General features: G+C 40.5%; 1 pseudogene; it reads right to left on the bottom strand.

Annotated features, from left to right (window-relative positions):
- Window positions 1–20,672, bottom strand: part of LOC102018416 — a 35,873-nt pseudogene extending 15,201 nt beyond the window's left edge.
- Between the last annotated feature and the right edge of the window lie 5,614 nt (window positions 20,673–26,286).

Raw genomic sequence — 26,286 nt, forward strand, 5'->3', positions numbered from 1 at the left:
CCTGAAAACAATCGACTTTCTTTTTACTTTACATCACATATTTCAGTGACATTTTACTAGCTGTGATGGACCAGTAGCAACACTGAATTAAATGTCCACCTGAAAAGGGTTACTCAGATGATCAGAAGTAAGAAAACCCAGACAGCTCGTAAACGCATCTGATATGACTGGACAATAATTATCAGTGATTCTCAATTTACATTTTATTTTTACTTTTTTAAGTTCCTAAACTTTATTTATTTTTAAATTACATTTACTGGTACCATTTAGAAATACTTGGTCACTTTCACGATGATCACTTTCGTCATAGAGAATTTGCACCTGTACATGATATCTCTTGATTCCTCTTTTACCCTTTCCTTCCCTTCTGTTCAGCCCTTCTTCCCCTCCTTATTTACAAAGCTGTTTCCATTTTAGTCTTTTCTCACTTTTTCTTTTCCCTTCCTTCTTTTCCCCCTCCCTCTCTCTGGTGCCCCTTCCCTCTGAAGAATTTCTTCCTATTTCACAGTATATACAGCACATTATTGCCCTTATTTACACTTTCAGTTTCTCACACCAGAGAGACAGTGCTATATTTACACATGACTGATTTATTTCACTTAAGAGTATGGTTTTAAGGTGCACCCATTTACCTAGAAATGTCTCAAGTTTACCCTTCTTTATGGTTGAGTAGTACTCCACTGTATAAAAAAACCCACCTGTTCTTTATCCATTCATTGGTTCATAGGCATTTGGGTTGTTTCCAAGATTTAGCTATTACAAACTGTGTTGCTATAAACATGGGTGTGCATATATCACTGTGGTATGATGCTTTTAATTATTTTGGGAATATACCAAGGAGGGGAATAGCTGGGTCAAATGGGATCTCTCATCCTGGTTTTTTGAGGAATGTCCATACTGATTTCCACAGTGGTTACACCAGTCTACACTCCCACCAACAGTGGAGAAGGGTTCTTTTTACCCCACAGCCCCTCCAGCATTTGTTACTGGTTGATTTCTTGATAATAGCCATTCTGTCTGGAGTGAGATGAAATCTCAGTGTTGTTTTAATTTGCATCTCTTGAATTACTAGTGATGTTGAACATTTTTTCATATATTTATTTGTTATTTGTATTTCTTCATCTGAGAAGTATATATTCTTTAAATTTAAATTTGGGAGGTCTGATTTTTTTAATTCTTTGTATGTTCTAGATATTAGTTCATTGTATGATAAACAGCTAGCAAAAAATTTTTCCTACTCCATGGGTTGTCTTTTACTGTTAGGAATATCAAAGAAAGTAGACAAAATAAAGTAGTAATATGCATACTTATACATTTTATGAATTTTAAAAGTTTGTAAGAAAAATGTTATACTTGGAATTTATGACCTAACCTATTGTCACCAAGGGACACTAATATTAACAGCAATCATAAGAACTATCAGATATGGAATTGCTCGAATGTCCTGAGGAAAGCCTCACCTCCATGAGAAACACACTGCTGACTTGGTAAATTGGTTTTATAATGTGATCTTTATGCAGATCAGACACGGTTGTTCTTCACTTGAGCATGATTCTACAAAATTGAAGGATTCTGAGACAAAGTGCTTCTCATTATGTTTACCAAGCAAGCTCCTGAATATTAGGAGGCTTCCTGGATACCAGAAAGCCCTGACTGACCATCTGCTTTCAGGATGTAGCCAGCACGGTTGTCTGATCTACCATGAATTAGAAGTCACTCAATCTCATGTAAGCTTGGGGAAGGCAAGACAATTGCCTAAACTAAATTATTTCTGGGGGCTGGGGATTTAGCTCAGCGGCAAAAAGCTCCTGCCTGGCAAGCGCAAGGTCGTGAGTTCAGTTCCCGGTACCGGAGAAAAACCAAAAAAAAAAAAAAAAAAATTATTTCTGAATGAGCTATTAATGTCCTGGGAGTAAAAATGGCTGCTTTTGGGGAGGAATTCCTCATGTAGCCAACATGAACTTGCTGTTATAAGCATCTGTCTCCCTCTGCTCATATTCTAACAGATACTGTAAAATCAGATTCACCTTACTTCAGTTAGCCTGCATCCAAGGAGATTTTCTAACCTCTCATGGAAGAGCCTGGACCCTTGTTCCTTAATGCACAGAAGAGGTGACTTACGGGTATAGGAAATGGCGGAGTACAGAACAGAAATCATTATATTATTTATTTCAAGGTTGCATTTCTACTAGGACTGTAACTGAAGTAAGAGTCATAGAAACTGCCTCTGCATTAGAAGTTTTGAACCCAGAATGCTCCTTTTGTATATACTTATAGTATATAGGATTTGGTGAAAGAAATGAGTCTAGAACCCAGTTTTCTGGCACATGGAGTGTGTTCAGTGTGAAGCAGCCTGGTGCTCACATATGGTTGTTCACACATTAGAATCATCTGGAAGGTTAAAACAAAGCAGCATTCATTTGATTCAGTTGGTTTGTCACAGAAACTCTGCCACTGGTATTTTCCATAATGTTTCTACTACTTCAAATAAGTAGTCAGAATTAAGAAATACAACTTAAACAGATTTTTTGTTTCTGTTTTTCTTCCCGTACCAGGAATCGAACCCACGACCTTGCCACCAGCCCCTATATAACTCATACTTTTTTCCCAGCGAAAGTATTACCTAAGGGCTATAGCTACGTTAGAATTTTATATACACACACACATATATATATATATATATGCTATATGCTTACATTTAAATGGACACCACAGAGTAAATGTTATGTCTTTAAAAGGTAAAATTCTGTGAAAAGCCCCCCTAAATACTGACAGCTAATGGTAGACAGGAAATAGCCTTTGTAAAGTATAAAGTCCTTAGCAAATACAAGGTGTTTTATCACAAAAGCAATTCTTGAAAGTCTCTATGCTCATGGTACTGGAATGAGTAGCCTTGGCCTTTAAAGTGATTACATTTGCAAGTCTGCCTTCTAATAGATACTTATTTGTTTCTAATAAATGTGTTTTATGAATAACAACAGTAATTGTGGTCATCTCCTAGAGCAAACAACTTAATATAATGTTGTAAGTTGCAAGGTCGCTAGAGGTTAATGATGGCAGCAATTAGGACACAAATTAAACATTTTTTTTTAAAAAAGCCAAGGAAGGGGCTGAATCCAATCTAAGGGCCCCTGCAAAAAAGAAGTTAAGGAAGCACGCAACCAAAGGTCACTTCTGGATTTCAAGTAGAGTCGAGTGTGTCCAGGGTTAGACTAAGATGACAGTCAGAACTCCAGGGTGATTCTCATTTAATTAATTCCATTCTGTGACTGGCAAGGAGCTAGGCTGCACCAAACAATACAAAGGAATGCTCAGAGCACTAGGATACATTAAAGATGAGAAAAGCAGGAACGCAAGCCCTGCGTCTGCAGGAACATCACTGGAAACATGATTGAGGCTTGGTAAGAAGTATGGTTAATCAGCACTGTTATAACCCTAGGGGGCTTGAGGTCAGAGGCATCTGCATTTTGCAGATAAACCTACCATTCCTGCATTGGCTACTTTAGATATACATTTTTCAAGTCCTTTCACATGCATTATGTTAAAGGAACTCAGCGATAATGTAGCCGGAAGATGTCCTAATAAGTCGTGTCCCAGAGAAGTGAAGAATTTAAGACACAGAAGTTCCTGGTTTTGCCCAAGATTACACATAGGGCACAGGAGCCTAGAATCTTGGTTCTTCCTGAGATGTGAACTCCACTGTCCCTAGGCAGGGCTGTGATTTGTATTATAGAGAAATTCACCAAAGGGCTCATTTTAATACAATAGCAGGGACTTCTGGTACATTAAAACCAAGATTAGTTTGTGAATAGATTTATAAGCAAACTAGTGTCACATATACTGTAGTAATCAAACCCAGCCCCGCCGCCTGCCACTTCCCTTTCCTCTTCCTGTAACAGCCGAGACACCCATGTTTCTGTGCTCTCTCCCTTCTTATTCCCAGGTTTGTCTGAGGCATCCAATTTAAAAGGATCTGAGAATTCAAAAAGCTTTGGCTGTTTTGTTTCATCCTAGTGCTAAATGAAGTCTAGCACTGACCACTGAGAGAGTTTAAGTCTAGCCTTAAACTCTCACTGTATTTGTGGTTTCAGCTTCACAGCCACAAATTTCGGGAAGCCCTGGAGGGCCCTGGCGGCCCTCAAGAAACAGATTTAACAAGTTAGCTAGACCCACTTCTCTCTGCACCCGATTTCTTCTGCCACCAGTAATGAGGCTGTGATGACCCTATTTTTGCCAGTGAGACATGGCCTCATCCCTGCCTGCCTGCATCTGATATGATCACTTTTTTTAGTTGGTACATGTTTGCGGAGCATAAGAATTATATTTAGTGTGGGGAGTTGGCCCGTGCACTGACACGGTTGTTCTTGGAAGAGTTTTGACAATGATAAAACCCAGCCGCTCAGGTGGGTCTGAGGGTCATTCCTTTATTTTCACACCTAAGACAGCAACAAGGGGGCCCAAGGGACCAAGGCTGATATTCTGTAGCAAGGAGCTACTGGAACCTCGGTGCTGTGAATGCGTGGATTCTCAGCTGTGATACAAACGTCCTCCCAAAACCTGCTTATCTGTGTGAAGCAAGAGATACCACTGAACCTCTGCAGGACGTGGCTGGTTATGCTCTGTTAGCTACTCTCTGCCTTAGTTAGGTTCCCCCACACACCAAGCTCCTCCTTCTCGCACTTCTAGCTGTTCCATTAGTCCAAGTGTCAACTCCTTTGTTAGAGTTAGAAGCCACACCAGTCTAGGGTGAAGCCCTTGGAATCAGACTGCCAGATTTCCAATCTTTCTGTGCGGTTTTAGGCAAGTTACTTGGCCTCTCTGTGCCTTAATTTTCTCATCTGTAGAATGGGACTGATACGCATTATGGTAGACTCTCAAATTATGACCAATCTCATGTGCAAAGAACTTGGGTTACAACTGGAATTTTAGGTTTAACTTATTACCAAAGCTCTGACCCGCCGTGCATTTGTAAACAAAGACTCATGCTGCCAGGAAAGCATATGTAAGTGTATGTAAGTGTCAGGCTGAGCCCAGATTCCTGATGTTCTAAGGGAAGGAGCTTCTCTGTCCAAACTATAACCACCTTCCATTTCATCCTTGCTTCCTGCAAGCCGTACGTGCCAACTGGAATGGTGAGGACAGTATGGAATTGCGGTTCCTGGTAAACACGCACATTTTATAACTTCTTGGTAAATACATTAGGAAAATTCATGTTTCTGGTAAATTATGCACACTGTACAATCCTTTTTTTATTCTGAAAAGGTTAGTTAATGGATCCTTTCCGAGTTCTGGAACGTATTATGGGCATTTGCATTATTTCTTATGGGAAAAATAGCCCTGCCTTACTTCCAACTTGAATTATAACCAGCCCTTGTGAATGAATTTAGCTTGTAAGTCAAGGGTCCGCTGTACTTATTAACATGGTTGTGAGGGTTCTGTGAGGGAAAAATGTAAATGCTTAATACAGTGAATGACACAAAAATGTTGAGTATTAACTTTTATTAGTAATAATCCAAGTTTTTCACTTCTTTTCAGATGTGAAAATACCTCTCCTTGTCCAGAAAGCCTTTTCCAACCAACTTAGTGACTCACTTTTGCTGTAGCTCCTGATCTCAGTAAATGTGCCTTGCATAGCACCACTGTGATCTGTTTGCTATGTTCCCTGTCTTGTCTTATTCTTTCGTTATTTCTCTTGGACATTACTGTTCTTCACCACCGGAAACTGTTGCATACTCTTTAGGAGCACAAAACCCATGTCTCCTTTCTACCCATCCACTGCCAGCCCCATCTCCATAAAAAAGTGGGTGTGATTTTTTTTTTCTATCACTTCCTGCCCTGGCTGGAAGGGACTGAAAAATTCACTGAGATCCCATCCATCCCGGCTGGGTGACGGGGAGAGAGGCTGGCTCACCGATCACTTCCATAGACATGTTTTACAAGCACAGAAACAGAAAGCTAGCACAATAATTTTGTCCTCCTTTCATGGTGGATTCCTTTTTTCTTTTTTTTGACCCTGAGGGTCTGACGCCACTGCTCACTGAGATACCTCCCTGCCTCTTTTTTTTCTTTTGTTTTTCCAGGATGTATCTGGCTTCCTCACCACACTGTGAACTCATGTGAGGAGAGGGGCCCTTTCTTACTCACCTTTCCTTCCATAGTGCACAAGGTTAGAGGAAGTTTTCCTGGGTGCTCTTGGCTGTGCTCAGCTAAAGATCTCATAGGCTGAGGAGATGTGGAATGATCGAAGGAAAAGCGAGCTGCCAGATACAGGGGGAGGAGATGTTGCTTTGTGAGGAAGAAGGACGGCTGGAGCGGGGATGAGATGTCAGAGCAGGAGCACCTGGGAGTCACTGCCCGGAAGGAAGCACACAAGTTCTGTGCCTAGCACAGCGCAGGAGAAAAGGCTGTAAGGTGCATCCCTCCACGTAAAGCTGAACATCACAAGCAGCTTCCACATCTAGCAGTACAAACCAGCTGAGACTGAATCTGACCTACGAGTCTGAGCTGGGTGGAGACAGCATTTCTCTGAGCGAATCAGGAGATAAGGAGAGAAACGGGGTCTCTGTCAACGCCAGTGTAGACAGATGCTCTCCAATCCCTGAAGTTTAGAGGCACCCTTGGGGTTTCCATGCAGCTCCAGAAAGGGAGGGATTTCTGCAGAGAAAGGCTTGTGGGAAAAGAAATAGGAAGGGAGTGAGGGAAGGCCACCTCTCAGAATAGGATGCTGACCTGATCGAGGTGAAGAAGCATCTGTTAGGAAGAGTATTTCTGTTGCACTCAGGCCCAGGTGGTAGTCAAAGCACGGGCAGCATGAACTCAGCACAAGCACAGGGAAAGATCCTTACGTCCATCACTTAGGGGACCTGGTAGTTGTGTTCTCTGGATGCCGGAGGTGTAGTGGCCATGGCTGCTCCCTCCTTTATGGAGGCTTCAGAATCACTGTGATAACTGAATGTGTTGACTGTATAGTGCACTTAGAGGGTGTCAGGCACATCACACGTACTCCAACACTGGTTTGTGAGCATTATTAAGGTATAACTAACAAATAAAAGTTTCACGTACTTAACGTACAACATGGATGTTTAGATATATACACATTGCAGAATGATAAAATCAAGCAATTTAACATAGCCATTGCCTCGTGATTATTTTATCTGGGGAGAACAATTAAGACCTCCATAGCAATTTTCAAGTATATAGTACATTATTATTAACCACAGTCACCGTATTGTACACAGATCCCCGGGGCTCACTCATCCTGTATGACTGATACTCTTTACACTTTGACTTCCCTTTCCTCTTCACCACCAAACCCGCAGCCCCCAGCAGCACCGCTGGGTCGTCTGTGGGTGAATAACGCTGCATTGCAGATGGGCTCTGCAGGCATCTCTTTGACATACTGATGGCACTTTCTTTGGACGTAAACTCAGCAGTGGGAATGCTGGGTCATACGGTAGTGCTACCATAACTGGAGCTGTAAAATAGAACTTTAAAAATGAGATTTTTTTTTTTTTGTCAGATAAGTAGTGTCTCCAAATTTCTTCCTGCTGAGCACATAACCAACACCCTTTTCTCTCCTCAGCCCAGGTGAAGCAAAGAGTATGCAGGTGCCGGCCCCAAAACGCAGGAGCCCAGTGTCCTTTCCACCAAAAATGGACCGATGAGCTGAAGCTGGCTGGCAGTGGCAGAGCAAGCATGGAGGTCTGCACTGGCTCTCGGTGCCCCTCCTCCACTCTGTTCCCTTCTGTGAATGACTCTTGCCCACCTGTACACAGTGAGACGGGGATCTGAGGCAGACGGGCTCCTCTGTCCCCTTGGAGCTAGCTTTGAATAAATCCTTATTTCCACCTCACCAAACTGTATGGGCTCTCCTGATTTCCTTGGTGAGCAAAGGAACCTAAGTGGAAGCTAAGGATATAAACCTAAGTGGCTGCTCACAGTTTAGGCATAGCCTGTCAGGTGGTAAGACTTGGCTGCGGAGAGCCAAGCATCCCAGCAGGCACTTGGGGAAAGGAACTCACTGCTGATGGCTAGCTGAACCCATGATTGGGACTCCAGGGACATCCCAGCAGCTGCCAGGGACACTTTTGAGACCAGGAATCTCCCTCCTTTCCTATGAATAACATCAAATGCCTATAAACGCTTTGTGGTAAGAGGAGAAAGGTTGTTTGGGGCCCTGACAGGCTCCACCCGGTTTCCTATTGGAAAGTCCACTCCAGGGATCTCCTGTCTCCACCTGGGAGCTTCTCTTAGGAAGGTCAGCGGGATCGTTTGGGTGAGGTAAGAACCTTCACTGTTTGGGCCATTTTGAGCCTATTGTAGGTCATTTGAGGGCACAAAGTGTGAGAAGAGACCCAGGGAAAGTTTGCAGGCATTTGTTCTGTTGGATGGGAGTACTCATTTGTTTTGGTTTGCTTTCTGTTACCTTTACCTTCTTGTAACCAACTTTATTCTAGGCTTGGCAGCAGGATTTCAGAACCTTCTAAAATTACATAAGACATTTGTAACTTCAAGCCAGTGTGGGGTCATTGTGAGTATTCTTTTTTTTTTTTTTTTTCTGGTACTGGGGATCAAACTCAGGACCTTGCGCTTGCCAGGCAGGTGCTTATGCCACCGAGCTATATCCCCAGCCCCATTGTGAGTATTCTTCATGAGCCAATATAGAGTTCAATGTTCTTGAACCATTTGTTTTTGTTTTTGTTTTTTCTTTTTGAGATAGAGTCTCACTATGCAGTTCAGGCTGGGCTTGAACTCACTTTGTAGCCCAGGCTGGGAGACATGTATATGTTTAGATTTTTATGTAGCTTGGGAAAGAGGCTGATTTATTTTTTTTTCTTTTTTGGTACCGGGAATTGAACTCATGACCTCAGGCTTCCAGGCAAGTGCTTATTTCACTGAACTACATCCCAGGTGAACATTTGTGTCTTGGTTACTTTTGTCTCATTGCTGAGAGAAAATACCCAACAGCCAAAATTAAGGATGGAACGGTTTAGTTAGCTCACAGTTTGTCAAGGTTGTGGTCCATACTCAGCTGGCTCCAAGGCAGAGTGGCACATGGCAGAGGGCAACAGTTCATGGAGGGGGAACACAACAAAAGCAACAAGAGCAAAGATGGTAGCAAGCAGCCTCTTTCCCTCCCTTCCATTGTATGTAAACTACTTGCCCCAAGGCAGGTGTAGCACTCACATCAGTAATTCCAACCTTGGACCATGAATCAGTCATAAACTCTAGAAGCCCACCTCATGACTGTATGAGGCTTTGGGGGGACAACTAGACACATATCATAACAATTTGTCACCAAAAATTTTGGCTTAAGAGATTTTAAGGGGGTAGAGATACTGGTGGTGTGCTTCAGGAGCCCTGCTGTAAACTGCTCAGGAATATAAAATGTGGGTGCTGTTTTGCTGCTCCCTAGAAAAGCTTCAGTTACGTGTGACTCAGAAAAGGGTAATTATATGATACCATATCACCCACTGAAAGTGCACTCTGATTTTGATATAGAGAAACATAACTCCCAACCCGTGACATGTCAAATGTGCTGAGTTTGTGCTTCTCTGAGATCAAGAAATAAAGTCCTGAACAGAAGGAAGAAGTGAGAAGAATTTTACTGGAAACACGGAGAAGAAAAATAGCTCCTAAGTCACCAGGAGGCCTCCTGAGTGGGTGCCCAGTGAGGCCCTTTGTCAGGGGTGATTTATATGGTGAAGTCACAACATGGGTACAGTGTAGGTCAAACTACAATCATCCTATAAAATCCCAGTGTAGGGAAACAAGCCTTAGCAAGGAACATGGGAAGGACAAAGGCATTTTGGGGAAGGAGTGAGTCTAGACACTATCTGGACCTCCTGGAGCAAGTGGCACAAGTTACAGTACGATTTAAAGTTACAGTTTATCCTGCACTTAGGAAGCATGCAGCTCTGGCCATTGCATCTTCATCTTGAGGCCTGGCCTTCTTCAGATGTGCCTCCAGCTACAGTTCTGATGTCTTTATTTATTGTGTTTTGGTGCCTTGAGGCCTAATCCCTCTCCCTCCTTGCCCTTTGCCAGTACAAAGGGCATCCGGCAAGTACATCGCCGGCAAGTACAAGCAAGAGCTTTCATGTACCTACTGACCATGCAGCTACTTGGCTCACACTGGTGTTTATTAAGGCTTAAATTTCCCCTCGTCTTGGCTAACAGTCATTTGGTTCATTCTAAACTGATTATGTTTCAAAATATTTGTCAAAACTTGTTTGCTGAAAATTTTAGTTTAGTCTGCTGCTGAGACAGGGCAAAAGAAGTAAAAATTGGATAGAAAAGAGGAGAAGAAAATTGAGATTTATAAAATTACACTTTAAGAAAAACTGCAGCTTGAAGATACAAAAGTTACTCAAGCTTTTTTTTTACCTCCTAGGAAATGCACTCAAAAAATTCCTAAAGGTCCTTTTACGATTAGCTGGTCGATCTGGGCTCTCAGCCTGTCCCTTTCTACCTGTCAGTCATGCTTCCTCCATCCTCAGAAAACAGCAATATGGTGGGCAGCAGATCTCAACTTCAAACATATGCAAATGACTAGCATTATAACATGACAGCGAGAGTACACACCCTAGGTCACCCATCTGGAAGACACGCCCTTCCATGGCCCCAACTCCAGCGCACAGAGCACCTCATTTTCTCTGAGCACCTGAACTCTACTCTTGCACCTGCAACCTGCACCTGCTCTCTGATGAATCCCTCCAATGTCTCCTTTACTGACATCCTGAAGATTCTTTTATTCTTGATGGGAGTCCTCAAATTTGCAAAGTTATTCCATGGAATGCATGTGATGGGTTCTTTGTTTGAGCCTCAGGGACCTTATGGACCCAGCCCAGTGACACTGCCCCCTCCCTTCCTTAACTAGAAAAATGGAGAACTTTGACTACAGGTGGTTTGCCTTGGTGTTTTTCTTGTTCATTTTTTCCATACTAGAGGCCTGGGGAATACAGCCAGCATAAGATGTGTAAACTTCTGACCAGCTATGTCTAAGTATTCACACAGTGGAAAATGTCATAAAAATCTGGGGGCAGAAGCTTTTAAATCAACTAATAAATCAAGGTGGAAAACAAGCTTCGAGAATTTTAAATTCAGATTTACTGAGCACGCGGTCACCTTTAGGATGAGTACTTCTCACCTTGCTACAATAGGAATTCTACCTTCAGACATGCAAATTCAAGTGAAGTGTGTCATTTAAACCTGTAAAAAGGAAATTATGGCAATAGCACACCTTTTTAAAGCTGGTAAATGGTAAATATAAGTCTCAGTTTTATGTGTGTTAGTGCACCTATGTGTTTTATATGTAATGTCTATATGCACACTTGTGTTTTTACATATTTAGATGGTACCAGATTAATATAATAATAAGAGTGCTCAGTAATAAAAAAGCGTAAACCCAAATGTCTTTTAGTCTATATGACTTACACACATGTTGAAAAGGCAAAATAAAGGTATCCTCAGAACGGTTAAAGTAAATTTTGCCTGTGTTAACCAATCCAATTTATCTTAGGCATTTGGCTTTCAAAAAAATACTTTCAGTCTCACAAAGGTTATAAAAAAAGCAAAATAACATAAGGGAAATGTAATTAAAATTTTAAAGTTAGGGTTCTTCGATTCTTAAGAATCAGAGTTAGTGAAACACTGAAAAAATATGGTGCACGTTAATATAGCACTGCCTGGACATTCTTTATTTAAAAGTTTAAACTGTTTAGCTCCTCAGAAAATGTTATGTAACAATAGTCAGTATAAAGGCTGCCTCTAGTGTTAGTAGAAGAGGTCCTAAGAGACAGGATTTGACAAGACACTGGTTAAAAGAACTATAGTTCATAGCAAAAATGGCCGTTCCACTTGAGAACTTCCATACTAAATCTATAAGACAAAACAATTTTTTTCTTATACATTAACTTGTGTTTCAGTAGACATTGCCCAGCCATGCTGTGCTTCTTCTTAATTTTGTAAAATATATGGTCCATGTTTATAGAGGTAAAACTTCCACAACTGTGGAATGACAAATCAGGACACATCAGTGCGGTACCAGTACTTTTACCTGTAGTTTGTGGATCTCTCTAAATCCTCTAGGCTTTGCCATTTTATTTTATTTTATTCTTTTAGCCGTGCCATTTTAAATGCCCATGACTACTAAAGTTCATTGTATACTCTTCAAAGTAGATTCACATGTGGGCATGCTTATTATCCAGTACAGTTTGCTTTTGGTGACATAAAACTTTGGTTTAAAAATCATTTGTCAGGATTAATACAAATATTCAAGTTCAAAAACCCCCCAAACTCTTTAAGGACTCTTGAGTAGCATTCTGTTGTAGCACATGTAGATGAAATTTGGAGGTATTAAATACAACTTTTGGGAATTTTCTTTTTCCTCAGCAAAAAATCTATTTGGGGACATTAATTTGTGTTTCTCAGATATTTATATTGTGGACAATTGGACAATGCTGAAGTAATTGTTAAAAATTAAATTAGATAAGTATGTAAATAAACATCTGAGTTATTTATAATAAAGTTAAAGTACTAAAGACATTTGATAAGTATCAATTCATATATTCTTTGCTTCTAAAAATCTATAAATAATAACGTATTTAAGTCTGTTAAATGTAATTCATGGATCACTAATATGTACCTGCAAAATGCTGATATAAGAGCAAACGATATCTGGCCCTTTAATAATATCTGGCCCTTTAATAATTCTAGAATATTCTACAGGGATAATAGGTATCTGAAAATACAGACTTTCATAGGTAAAGTTTAAAATGAGATTAAATAATAAGCCCCAAAGTTATTGAGGGTTTTCTTTGTCATCATTTTAAAATATCCTAAAGTTAATAATCTGTTTAAGCACAACTCATTTAATATATTTTGGCATCAGTTGGTTTTAAGAAAAAAGTCTTCTGCTGTAAAAGCTTAATAGCTATGAGTTACCTGATGTGTTCATGGGCTTGTTTATGTGGCTTAATGTTAACAGTTTTAAGAGCTGCTGTGGGACTTGCTTGATTCTCTGTAATAGACAAACTGCTATTATTTTGTTGTCTAGTCTATGCTTAAATGAAATATTTCAAATGAGGTTTTTTAGAAATCACTGTGTTTTTACAAAATATTTTCAAGTTTCATAAAGAAAGACTGCGGGCTTTTCCCATTTCAAGTAGACGTTCTTTTCTGGATATATACTGTTTACATGTGTGTTTGACACAGTTTGGGACACAAACACGAGTTTTAAAACTACTGTTAGCCTGTGTGTGGGGGGCATAATTTTATAATAATGCAGAAGTTATGTTCTGTTGTAAATTGATCCTATACGTTAGCAGTATAACTTTTGAGTAAAATGTTTCTAATCAGAGACAGTTTATTCTAAAAATATTTTTGAAAATATAATACATTGGGCTAATATCAAAAATGTTTGCTTAAAACAATAAGGTTTAAGATGTTCATATGTTCTTGGTAAAATTTGCAACAAAAGTTTTAAAAATAGAGGTTTTAAATCTCGGATTTAAAAAAGAGGTCAAACTAATTTCTTGGGTTCTCCACTGTTATTAAGATTAAATGTTTATGAAAATTAAGTCTTAGTTCATATTTACTTAGATATCTGTTTAAAGTTTTGTTTTACAATTTTGGTTACAGAAACTACTATTATGTGATTTTCCTTATTTTTAAAAAATGTAACTGCCCTAGTATAATGGAGACATATGGATTGTTATCTTAATATGCTGTAAAATTCACTAAATTGTTTTGCTAAAAAAGTTACTTCTTTGCTTATCTTCTTGGTAGATAGTGCAAAAAGGTATGTTCTCAGTTAAAACAATAGACAAGTCCTTGTGTACTGTATCAAAAAAATTTCACAGTTCTGTATGTGTGCTTCAAAATTTCTGAAGGTGTTACTGAACTGTAATTCCTGGTCTTAGCATACATAATTGTGGTATTTTCTAACTCACATTTGTTTATAAGAGCAGGGGACTCTTAAGTATTTACTCAATATACCTTTCTGGCAGAAATAAGTTCGTTTCATAGAAATACTTACTTTCTTTAATTAACTTGGTCAGTGTGTTTCTTAATTCAAGTCTATCCTACAGACTGGATTTGCTTTGCTCTCATTGGCTTGTTTTATATTTATTTTTAAGCTTTGTAACTATTTGTCAAAGTTCTGATTTCGAGTTCTGGCTACAGAATAGACAAGGTTAGACTTGACCATAGACTGTAGAGAAAGTCAGTCCATTTCAAATCTCTGATACTGTTCAAATTTTGACAAAAAGGGTTTGTATGACACTGTCCCATCACCTGTCACATTCCCTCCAGCATGGGACATGTTCTGACTGACCGTCAACAGGCAAAGTTACCTTGGCACCTAGGGGCAAGGCTGCAGACGGTTAGCTGGCGATGCCTTCAGAAAAGAAAACAAATGCATTCTGAGACAAAGGAGAAAGTTGGAAGCGTCACAAGTCACCTGTGTGTCAGCCCTACCAAAATACACAGAGCTGCAGAGGTTAAAAAGTGTGTTCTCATACATGATTATCTTAAAGGAAAAACAATCCTCTGGCAGGAGGAATGGTAGATATGTGCTCACTCTGCCTTTCTTTTGTATTCAACCTCACAGTTCTCAGTAGTGTTTTCTTGGGCTCAAGCTTCTGGCTTCTCTTTGTTTGTGCTCCGGCGACCTTTGATGACATCTATCTGCAGTACAACAGGAGACAGCCAGCCAGAGGAGGCGGCAACACAAGGCCCTCAGGACTGAAGGCTGGACTAGAAGCAAGAAGGGGACTGGAACATAGAACTTTTAAATTCAGACTTTTTTCTTGTAGAGATGAGCAGTTCCTCCAAAGTTCCTTGACATACTGATGGCACTTTCTTTGGACATAAACTCAGCAGTGGGAATGCTGGGTCATACGGTAGTGCTACCATAACTGGCGCTGTAAAATAGAACTTTAAAAATGAGATTTTTTTTTTCCTCAGATAAGTAGTGTCTCCAAATTTCTTCCTGCTGAGCACATAACCAACACCCTTTTCTCTCCTCAGCCCAGGTGAAGCAAAGAGTATGCAGGTGCCGGCCCCAAAACGTAGGAGCCCAGTGTCCTTTCCACCAAAAATGGACCGATGAGCTGAAGCTGGCTGGCAGTGGCAGAGCAAGCATGGAGGTCAGCACTGGCTCTCGGTGCCCCTCCTCCACTTTGTTCCCTTCTATGAGTGACCCTTGCCCACCTGTACACGGTGAGACGGGGATCTGAGGCAGAGGGTTCTTCTGTCTCCTTGAGCTAGCTTTGAATAAATCCTTTTTACTAAAGTAAAGGGTGTCCTTTGACTTGGTAAGTGGTAAGCAAAGGAATCAGAACCTAAGCATATAGATCCACATGGCTGCTAATGCTATTTTAACTTTTTGAGGAACCTTCTTGCTCTTTTCATGACTGTGCTGATGTCCTCACCAACAGCATATGAGGGTTCCCCTCTGCTTACATCCTCAGTACAAGAAGTGCTGCCGAGTGCCAAGGGGAAGCCCACAGGGGAAGTGACAGCCAAAGGAACTGTAATAAAGCTTAACTGTGATCAGCTCTGTTTACTTTTAATTTAAGCACATTCGAATAGGCTTGACTGACTTGAACACAGGTCAGAACCAGGTTAGAGGCATTATACTAAGAGAGATCTAAAGTTGTTAGCATTGTAACAACTGGAAAGCTGCGAAGCCCGAATTTGACCGCACAGGAGACAGAAAACCGAGAACAAGCAAACACAGTGAGAAAAACGTATTTCTCAGTGTTTTTAGGATTAGGGATCTTAGTCCCAGAAGCTTATGACATGGGTGCCTTGTTGTAGTGCATAGGGGTAACAACTGATGTTCATCAAAATGCCTCTGACAGAGCAGGAAAATAATTTACGAGCACTTTGAGGAGGCAGGAAAGCATGGAATGTGTTTTGAATGATCGCCATCCGGAAAACTTAAACCATTGAAGAGCTCCATAGAAACTGTAAATCCTTAGGGATTCTGGATGGCTGATGTCTCATTGATCCATCTAATTAAATGCATGGCTGTTTTAGTTTTCCTTGAATAATTACACATCATTTCTTACTATCACTTGATGATCGACAATCCTTAGTTTTCCTATTTTACAACCTGATTTTATGTTGAAATCCCCATACCTTTTCTGACATGTGTTGTCACTACTTACAGTCCCCTGCTTCCTAACCAAACAAAGCTTCTCTGATAGATTATGAATACCAGCAGAAACTTCCAAGCTATTGGAATTCAGCTCTGAGATGGGGCTGGCCAGTCCTGTGGTGGATGCTGAGGGGGCTTTTGCACAAAGGCACACACGCCCCAGGACGTGTCTGCACGGTGACTGCCCTTCTTTCCCGAGAGCAGGCTTCCTTCGGACTGTGGATCCCCCCACCCTCCTTTACACATGTTCCTGTTCCAGTGTGCATAAATGCATTCACTGGGTGGCAACAGAATTGCTGGCGTGGGCTACAGCATCAGCACCTTTGGAGGAGGACAGCTCATCTTCTAATCTCTCAGGAGCACTGGGAGAGCAACAGCCTTCCAACCCGAAACAACTTTGCTGACACAAGGGGCCCTGGACTGCAGGAGTCACACAAGGAATGAAGCCGAGAGTGACAGGAGACGGTTGTGGAAGAGAGAAATAAGACTGCGAGATGAGAGAGGCACATAGACAGACAGAGGAAGTGGGATGGGCTGGATTTCAGGGTGGAGAACAGAAGTAGAATAAGACTCATTTTCCCACTCATGCTCCTTGGAGCGTCTTCTCCCTTAATCTACACCAAAATTTATAAGGAGGAAAATGCTCATGACGAGCAGACAGCACTTAATTCATGTTTGATAACACAGCACCAAATATAGTAATGTCCTAAACAAAATCTGTCCCCCACATTGCCACGAGGATTAAAGTAGCGGTTCATTATGAGCAAGTTTAATTTTTCTTAGTTCCTGGCTACTGGCTCTTTTTAAATCACCTGGTATTTATTTTTGTTTTGTTTTGTTTTGTTTGTTGGCTTCGAAAAGCAGATCAAAGGGTTGGGCTGAGTTCCATAGTCCCAGCTCACAGTCACTCTTAATTTTCCTCAGTCATGCATCCCTGTTTTCACCTCCATTGTCACTGGTGCAGTCTTCTAAAATCACCTGTTCATAGTTTTCCCCCATATCTGTACATTCTGAATTACAACAAATGTGTGGGAAAAATAATACACAGTGACAAACAGGAAGAATATGACCTTATTTCAGATAGTCACTTTTTTTCTTAACTTTTTAAAATGCCATTTCCTTTTTTTTATTTTAAAGAGAATAGTAAGATTAAAAAAAAGAACAATAGCAAAATACAAACAATGCAAAGCAAGGGCATTAAAAATAATACAGGGTTTCAAATCAAATGATAGGGATTAACAGTGGTTGTTACATTATATATTGTTATCATCAGCGAAGTTGCTCAGATTACCAGATGTAAGATTAGAAAATGGATCAAACCATTAAAGGGAAAAAGAAAATGATAATTTAAAAGAACATTAGAGATGATACATAGTTTCACTAGACAGGATGGTAGGAATTCACCAATGGTTGTTATACCGCAGATTGTTGACTTCACATAAATTGCTCAGATTACCAGCTATAAGCATGCAAAATTGGTAAAAATATATTTTAAAAATTTAATCATTAACTGTTCCCCACCAGACATCAGCAGTACAGCTCTCTCTCTCTTCTCTCTCTCTCTCTCTATATATATATATATATGTATATATACATGTAAAATGCCTTAGTACTTTCTTTTTCTACTTTCTCTCATCCCAGTTGTTCCTTCCTTTGAGCAATTTCTTTCCCTTTCATATTATCTATTGTACATTTTGGGTTTTATTTACTCTTTCATGTTCTTACATTAGGGAGACAATATGATGTTTACACGTGTGGATCTGATTTATTTCACTTACGAGTCTGGTCTCTACTTGCATCCATTTACCTATAAAATCCTCGAGTTTATCTTTTCTAATAGCTGAGGAATACTCCATTGTATAAAAATACCACAACTTTTTTATCCATTCCTCAGTGGATGGGCATCTGGGTTGTTTCCAAGATTTAGCTGTGACAAATTGCACTGCTATAAACATGAGTGCACATCTATCGCTGTGGTGTGATGTTTTTAATTCTTCTGGAAAAATTCCCAGAACGAGAATAACTGGGTTGACTGCGACTTCTAATCCTAGTTTTGTGAGGAATCTCCAAACTAATTTCCACAGTGGTTCCACCAATCTACACTCCCACCAGCAGTGGAGTAGGGTTCCTTTCTCCCCATGGCCCCTCTAGCATTTGTTATTGGTTGATTTCTTGATGATGGCCATTCTTTGTAGGGTGAGATGGAATTTCAGTGTTGTTTGAATTTGCATTTCTCAAATGACTAATGATGCTGTACATTTTTTCGTGTATTTGCCATTAGTATTTCTTCATCTGAGAAGTGCATATTCACCTGAGATGCCCATTTCTGGATTGGGTCTTTGAATTTTGGGGGCCTGATTTTTTTTAATTCTATGTTCTAGATGTAAGTCCTTTGTCTGAGGGGCAGTTGGATAAAATTTTTTCTCTTCTCAAATTTGTATGTTTGTCAAGAAAAGAAAGTAAATGTGTTGCAGTTTCTCAGGAATGAGTAACTTAGGTAATAGTTGAAAAACACTCTTGAGATACTAACATGGATCAGAATTTAAATCGGAATTTAAAAAATTTTTCCCACACTAAATCTGCCAGATAAGAAAAAGAAAGTAATAAATAGTATTTTAACTTTTTACTTAACTGCAGACAGCGTGTCGGCTAATGTGTATTGATTTTATCTGCCTTTCTTGATGCAGCCGCATTTATAAAAGCAGATTCCTGTGATTCCTTTTCCCTAAAATGTCACCAATGCATTAAATACTCCGAAAGCAGTCTTTGTAAATCAATCTGCACTTAATTAGATTTATTTAAATGATAGCATTAGAATTCCATGCCGAGATTTAATTTGGTTTTAAAATAACCCCCTACATGCAGAACATTTCCGAAGATGGAGAGGCTAGTTCCCAATTATTTTCATGGCATTGGTGGTAAATATGCTCAAAGGACAGACTTCCCTGAGAGCTGTGGGTTATCTGAAGACTTCTGTGTTCAAAGCAATGTACATGTTTCACCTAAGGCTCGTTTATAGAAAGAAAAATAAAAGGAGAAATGCAGAATTATAGCCGAGTGTAAAGCAAAACGCCTTATTTTGTTCCATAAAATGTCACCAGTGGGGGGCTGGGGATTTAGCTCAGCGGCACAGTGCCTGCCTGGCAAGCGCAAGGTCATGAGTTCAATTCCTAGTACCAGAAAAAAAAAATGTCACCAATGCATGAATATACAAAGGGATTATGAATTTGGCCCATATGATTGGTCTTTCATTCAGACCTTAAGGACCCAAAAGGGTCTTAAATTCACGTGGTGTTTGTAGGCGGAATGGATGCTCCAGCATTGATGTTCGGAGCCGTGCCGAGTTCTCCAGTACAGGGACTGCTTCTGTCCATCAGCACAGATTCCCTACTCCTCCTTGTCAACCCATTCTACTGCCTTTCCTTTCACAGCTTTTTTCTTAAGTTGTTTCCATGTAAACTCTCTCTAGGTTTCATCCTTCCTCACTACAACTGGAGGCTAACAGATGCTCTTGGAAAACTGCTCTACACTTCGGACAGCTGCAAGCTAACTATGCACAGAAAGCTAGATGAACTCATGTATACAGTTTTAAGACTGCGGTCACTTAGCACCGACTGATGGGGTTGTGTTCACAGCCACCCCGAGGTGCTGTTGTCTGCTAAGGGCAGAAGCAGTATTTTAGGGGTGTCATCCTTGTGCTTGGGGCCATCTGTGATGCTTATATTGAGGAGCAGCACAGTGGGGCTGGGGGAAAGAACTTTTCATACGTGAACCAGGACTTAGGAACCTAAGTCATGTTTTAATGAAGTCGTTAAGAGGTGGAACAGTCTTTCTGATTACACCTGAGGAAACATGGGCTCCGGGCTTTGTTCTGTCTCTTGCTGCCTCTGTTAAAACATTAAATTTTCAAATCCAAGTTCCCCATCTATCCTGAACATAGGCCTTTCAACACAAACGTCAAACATTATCAACATAAACTCTTTTTTTGCTTTTTTGTTTTTTGTTTTTTTTGTACCGGGAATCAAATTCAGAACATTGTGCTTGCCAGGCAGGTGCTGTGCCACTGAGCTAGATCCCCAGCCCCTATCAGCATAAAGAATAGTTTTTACATGGAAAAATGATACACTTTGGAGTATTATTAAATTTAAAGAAAGTATATGCTTGAAAGAGGAAAATAACTAGCAAGAAGTATGTAATCTGGCTGGTAGAAATGTAGAGTTGCAGATACAGTAGTGAGTAAAGTCAAGTTGGAAGACAAAGGAGCATATTGGGCTATCTTCTGGCTGTTTCTAAAAAATAATTCTCTGCATTTAATACACTTTAATAATTCATGCACTTAATACACTTGCTCATTTCCACCCCCATTGCCTACCCTTACACCTTTTCCCTCTTTCATCTTTCTCAAGTCTATAGCTCCATATGCCCTCTGCTTCTTAGCTCTGTCCCACTCCAGTCCCCAAGCTAATCCTGTCCTAGCCAGTCCCAGGCGCAAATGAGCATGAGCCATTATTCCACCAAGGAACCTACCAAAGCATTCATGGTCTGTAATGGAAATAGATTGCCTTCAATGGCCTGCAGTACCTAGCTACCAGCCACACTCAGGACCAGATTCCCCAAATGGAAATGAAATTCTGTCAATACTGGATTCTGCTTCCCCTCTGCTAACTTCACTCCATTCTTTCTCCAACGCGCAGCTGAACTTGGTTCGTAGCAGCCTTAGTCTTGACTATTTAATATCCTAGGTTCCCAAAGAACTGGAGGCACCAGGAAGGGGTGGGGTGCTTAAGGTGATGTGATTTTGTTTCAAATACACCAGAGTAGACTTTCAATAGGACATTTCTATCTCATAATTATAATTAAATAATGAGTACATAATGATGCCATCCAGGGGGCTGGGGATATTTCTCAGTGGCATAATCGCCTGCCTGGCATGTGCAAGGTCCTGAATTTGATTCTTAGTAACCCCCCAAAACTAATAATAATGTCACCCATTTGGACATATTCCTTAACACCATTAGAGTGAATGAGATTTCTTATGCAGAATAAAAAGGAAGGTGGCGAGATAGCGACTGCTCAGCTGTGTGGATGATTCAGTCAGGAGCTGGGAGGAACATCCTGTCAGGATCCTCCCGGGAAGCGCTTCTTTGGGTATTTCTAAATATTTGCCAAAAGGATGCTAAGAAGACTGACTTCTTATCACCATTTACTTTTCCACATTTATAAAAATTAATGGGTTTCACTTTGGCAAATCTGTATGTGCACATAACATATGATGATCGCTTTCACTCTCCTGTCTCTCCCTGTCCCACCCTCTTCTAGTTTTCTATTTTGGGGGTGTTTCGTGCATTTAATGTACTTGCTCATATCCACCCCCATTGCCTGCCCTTACACCTTTCCCTTCTCTCTTATTCCCTTTCTCTTGTCTAATAATCTTCCTTCTAGTAGTTTGTCATTGTTTTAGATTCTACATAGAAGACAGAACATGCAATATTTATCTGAGTCTTCCTTATCTTGCACAGAATGACAGAACAATGGTCTCCAGAACCATCCACTTTCCTGCAAATGACAGAATTTCATTCTTCCTTATGGCTCAAAAATGAATATATACATTTTTTTTCCGTTTCTTTACTCACCTGTTGATGGGCATGTAATCTGGGTCCATATCTTGGCTATTGTGAATTGTGACAATAAATACGGATATGAAGATATACCTATAGTATGCTGACTTTAATGGCTATGTGTATATACAAAAAGTGGCATAGCTGGAACACACAGTAACTCTATTTTGATTTTTTTGAGGATTTTTTTGAGGCTGTACTAATGTATTTACATTCCTAATGTAATTAGGATTTTTTTGAGGCTGTACATTCCTAATGTAATTAGGATTTTTTTGAGGCTGTACTAATGTATTTACATTCCTATCAGCAGTGCAGAAGGGTGCCTCTCCCTCTATGGCTCTCATGCTCAGTAACATTAGTTTGGTTTTGAATTCTTGTTGATGTCCACTGTGACTAGGGTGGGATGGAATCTCCGTGTAATTTTGATTTGCATTGCTCAAGTGGCTAAAGATGTTGAATATTTTTTTCATATGCTTACAAGATGTGATTGAAAACTGTTTCACTTTATAAAAATTATTGTAAAAGATACATTGCCATTAATCTGAGTGAGGGGGAATTTAAACCATTCCCCCTCACTTAGAACACACTATTTCCATTGGTTTTGCCATTTTCTGAAGCAGTTCCAGAAGTCCTCTTTCATAAATGTCTTTTGTTGTGCTGTTATAGCTGCCTGAATGTCCTGAATTAATTCAAAATATTTCATAGTCATTTTGACTTTGGGAAGAGGCCAAAAGTCACATGGTACCAGATGTGGTGGGTAAGGTGATGCAGACACACCACAATGTTTCTGTGAGGTTGTCTTTCCTTGAGATGGCTTGTAGCATCATTCACTATATTTTAAATCATACTTTATAAAGACAGTGGTGAAACAGGACTTCCAGAACTGCTGCAGACAGTGGCAAGAACAGTGAGGTAGGTGTATTTGGAGCAGGGAGGAGTATTTTGAGGGGGAGTAATGGCAATATGCCTTTCATCTATTAACATTTTTAAACCTTTACTGTATATTTTGGTTATGCATTTTATTGACCACCTGTGCTTTTGAGAAGTGTATGTTCAATTGATTTGTCCATTTATTGATTGGGCTATGTGATTTCTTTTTTTGGACTGGGAATTGAACTCACAACCTCACAATTACCAGGCAGGTGCTGTGCCACTGAGCAGTACCCCTGGCCCTTCTTGGTGTTTTTAAGTTGTCTGTATATCCCAGACATAAGTTCTCTGTAGAAGAATAGCTAGTAAGGATTTCTCCCATTCTGTAGGCTGCCTGCCTCTTCCTGCTGGTAGTTGTTCCCTTTGCTGGGCAGAAACTTTCCAGTTTAATGTAGTCCCACGTGTTGATTCTTCCCATTACTTTCTGTGCTACTGGAGTTCTACTCAAGAAGTCTTTCCCATATTTCCTCTATGTTTCTTTTAGAAATTTCACAGTTTCAGGTTTTATACCTAGATCTTTGGCCCATTTTGAATTGATATTTGTACAGGGTGTGTGGTGGATTGACAGCTGGTGGTCAACTTGTAACACCCAGCTGAACTGAACCAGTGTGGTGCTGGGTGTGGGAGGCCCAGCTGAGGATCATTGTCAGTAGCATAAAAGGAGAACTGGAGAGGAAAAAGATTCTCCTGGGGGACCTTGTCATGCTGACTTTCCTAATATGAACTTGGCTGTTCTCATCAGAGATCTTGGGACCTTGTTGTCCCTGAGAATGGCTATGTTTTACTTTGGGGGTGCTCTGGTCCTTACTTTGAGTAGCGCTTCCTGGTTCTGGAGGGGAAGATGGTGCACTGTTCAATTTCCTGAAGAAGCTTGTCTTGCTGGCTTTCCTGATATGAACTTAGCTGTTCTCATTGTCGGAGGAGCTTAAAACCTGTCACTGAGGATGGCTGTGGTACTTTTTGGGGGAGCTCTGGTCCTTACTTTAATGTCACTTCCTGACTCCAGTGCAGATCCCTCAGACTGCTGGCACAAATCCTTCACTACACTGGCACAGACTTTCTAGTTTCCACTGCTGACCTTTGGGTCTTCATAGTACAGATCCATGAAACAGGCCTGCATAACACATTGTCGTGGGCTCTTGGCCTTCAGCTGGACTTGTGGGGGCATTGTGATGGCCTCTAGGTCTTAAGCTGGACTCATGCAGGACATTACTGTGGAAGCCAGGCCCTCAGCTGGATTCTTTGGGTCTTTAGTGTGTAGACAGATTTCTGCACTCTCTTTGTACTTGACACTGTGAGTGACTACTGTGAAATAGTTACATGTCCTGTATTAAAGTGTTTTCCTTGTGAACCCTGACTACAGCGAGGTGATAGGGATCTAGCTTTAATTTTCTACAAGTAGATATTCAGTTTCTCAGCACCATTTGTTAAAGAGGCTAATTTACTTCAATATATATTTTTAGGTCTTTTGTCCAGAATCAGACAGCTGTACTTGGTGAGGGTTTGTTTCTGTGTCCTCTATTCTATTCCATTGATCTGAGTCTATGTTTGTGCCAACACCATACTGTTTTTGTTTTTTATGGCTTTGTGGAGTAATTCAAACTCAGATACTGTGATTCCTATAGGTGTGCTCTACTTGCTTGGACTCACTTTGGCTATTTTGGGTCTTTTGTTTTTCTATATAAATTTAGGATTGCTTTTCTAGTTCTGTGAAGAATGTCATTAGTATTTTGTTGGGGATCTAATTGAACCTGTAGATTTCCTTTGGTAATGAGGCCATTTTGACAAAATTAATTCTGCCACTCCATAAATATGGAGGGTACTTCCATATTCTGATGTCTTGAGTTTTTTCAGTCTTCCAAAACTTTCATTGTAGAAGCCTTTCACCTCCTTAGTCAGACTGATCCCTAGGTATTTTTTAAGCTGATGTGAATGAAGCTGTTTTGCCGATTTCTCTCAGTTAGTGCATTATTGGTGTACACTAAAACTACTGATTGTTTAGTGTTGATTTTATATCCTGATACATTGCTGAATTCACTTATCAGCTCTAGAAGTCTTTTGCTAGGGTCCTCAGGGTCTGCTAAGCATAGGATCATATCTTATGCAAACAAGGATAATTTGACTTTGTTCCTTTTCTACCTGTATCCCTTTTTTCTGTTGCCTATTTACCTAGTTAGAACTTTATGAACTATATTAAATAACAGTGGTCAGAGTGGATATTCTTTCCTTGTTCCTGAACTACTAGCTTTTATTAATTACAACTTTTTACACTAATGGAAAAATGGATATTGATGATGGCAGAACAAATTAATGGAAGTTTTTTATTAGTGAATATTAGGTATAAAAGTAGTGGTTTCTATTTTGGTGCATTAGTACACGCAGACATCATCATTTGTCATTCCCCATCCTCCACGCTCTCTTCCTCTCTCCGTCCCTGACTCCCTCCCGCTTCTTATAGCTTTTCTAGTGAGTTTTCCAGTGGCAAGAATGTCCCTGGTGGAAGGCAAACTTTGGGTAAATCAAGAAATACAAGGATCTGAGATATAGAAATTGTTTAATATAAATTATGAATATTTTTATAAATTGTGCATATTTAAAATGTTTGATTAGTTAGTAATGCAGAAAAAAATTTAAAATATTTCTAATATAAAAATTCTTATATTGAATATAATACTATTACTCCAAAATCAAGAATCTTTCTGTATAAAACATTAACCAGATAAAAAAGATGGGGAAATACCTTCATTTATGAAAGACCAAACACTGAATCACACTACAATAAAAACAGAAAGAAATGTGCAAGATAGTTGAAGAAAAATGGCACTGTAAGGCACCAAGCCTTGAACACATCTTGGTTTTGAGTTTAGAAAGACATGATTGCAAAAAACACTTACAAAAAAATAATCCTCTAAATATTATTGTCTGCTATCACACCAAATCCAGGAAAATACAATAAAATTTAGAGGAGTGGTTACGACTGAAAAAGTTAATTCTAATCTCAATGAAAATGAAACAAGTACATTTATACAAGAAAATTCAGAAAGATAAAATTATAACTAGGCTCACTAAAACAACATAAACCGGGGGGAACGCCAGTCTTCGGATTGGCGACTCACTCCCAGCCTTGTCGTTCCCCGGAAGGAGGGCTTCCGGCGCACAGGGATCCTCGGGTGGGGAGCGCCAGTCTTCTGGCTGGCTAGCTTCCTGCCTGGTGGCTCCCGGAGGGTGGGCCCCCAGTGCATGGGGAGCCTCGGGCGGGGAGCGCCGGTCTTTGGACCAGCGACTCACTCCCGGCCTCGTCGTTCCCTGGAAGGAGGGCTTCCGGCGCACAGGGAGCCACGGGTGGGGAGCACCTGTCTTCTGGCTGGCTAGCTTCTTGCCTGGTGGCTCCCAGAGGGTGGGCCCCCAGCGCACAGGGAGCCTCGGGCAGGGAGCGCCGGTCTTTGGGGTCTTGGGACCAGCAACTCACTCCCGGCCTCGTCGTTCCCCAGAAGGAGGGCTTCCGGCGCACAGGGAGCCACGGGTGGGGAGCGCCCGTCTTCTGGCTGGCTAGCTTCCTGCCTGGTGGCTCCC

The sequence above is a fragment of the Chinchilla lanigera genome, unplaced genomic scaffold, assembly GCF_000276665.1.
Source record: "Chinchilla lanigera isolate Chin_1 unplaced genomic scaffold, ChiLan1.0 scaffold00026, whole genome shotgun sequence".
Classification (NCBI taxonomy): Eukaryota; Metazoa; Chordata; class Mammalia; order Rodentia; family Chinchillidae; genus Chinchilla; species Chinchilla lanigera.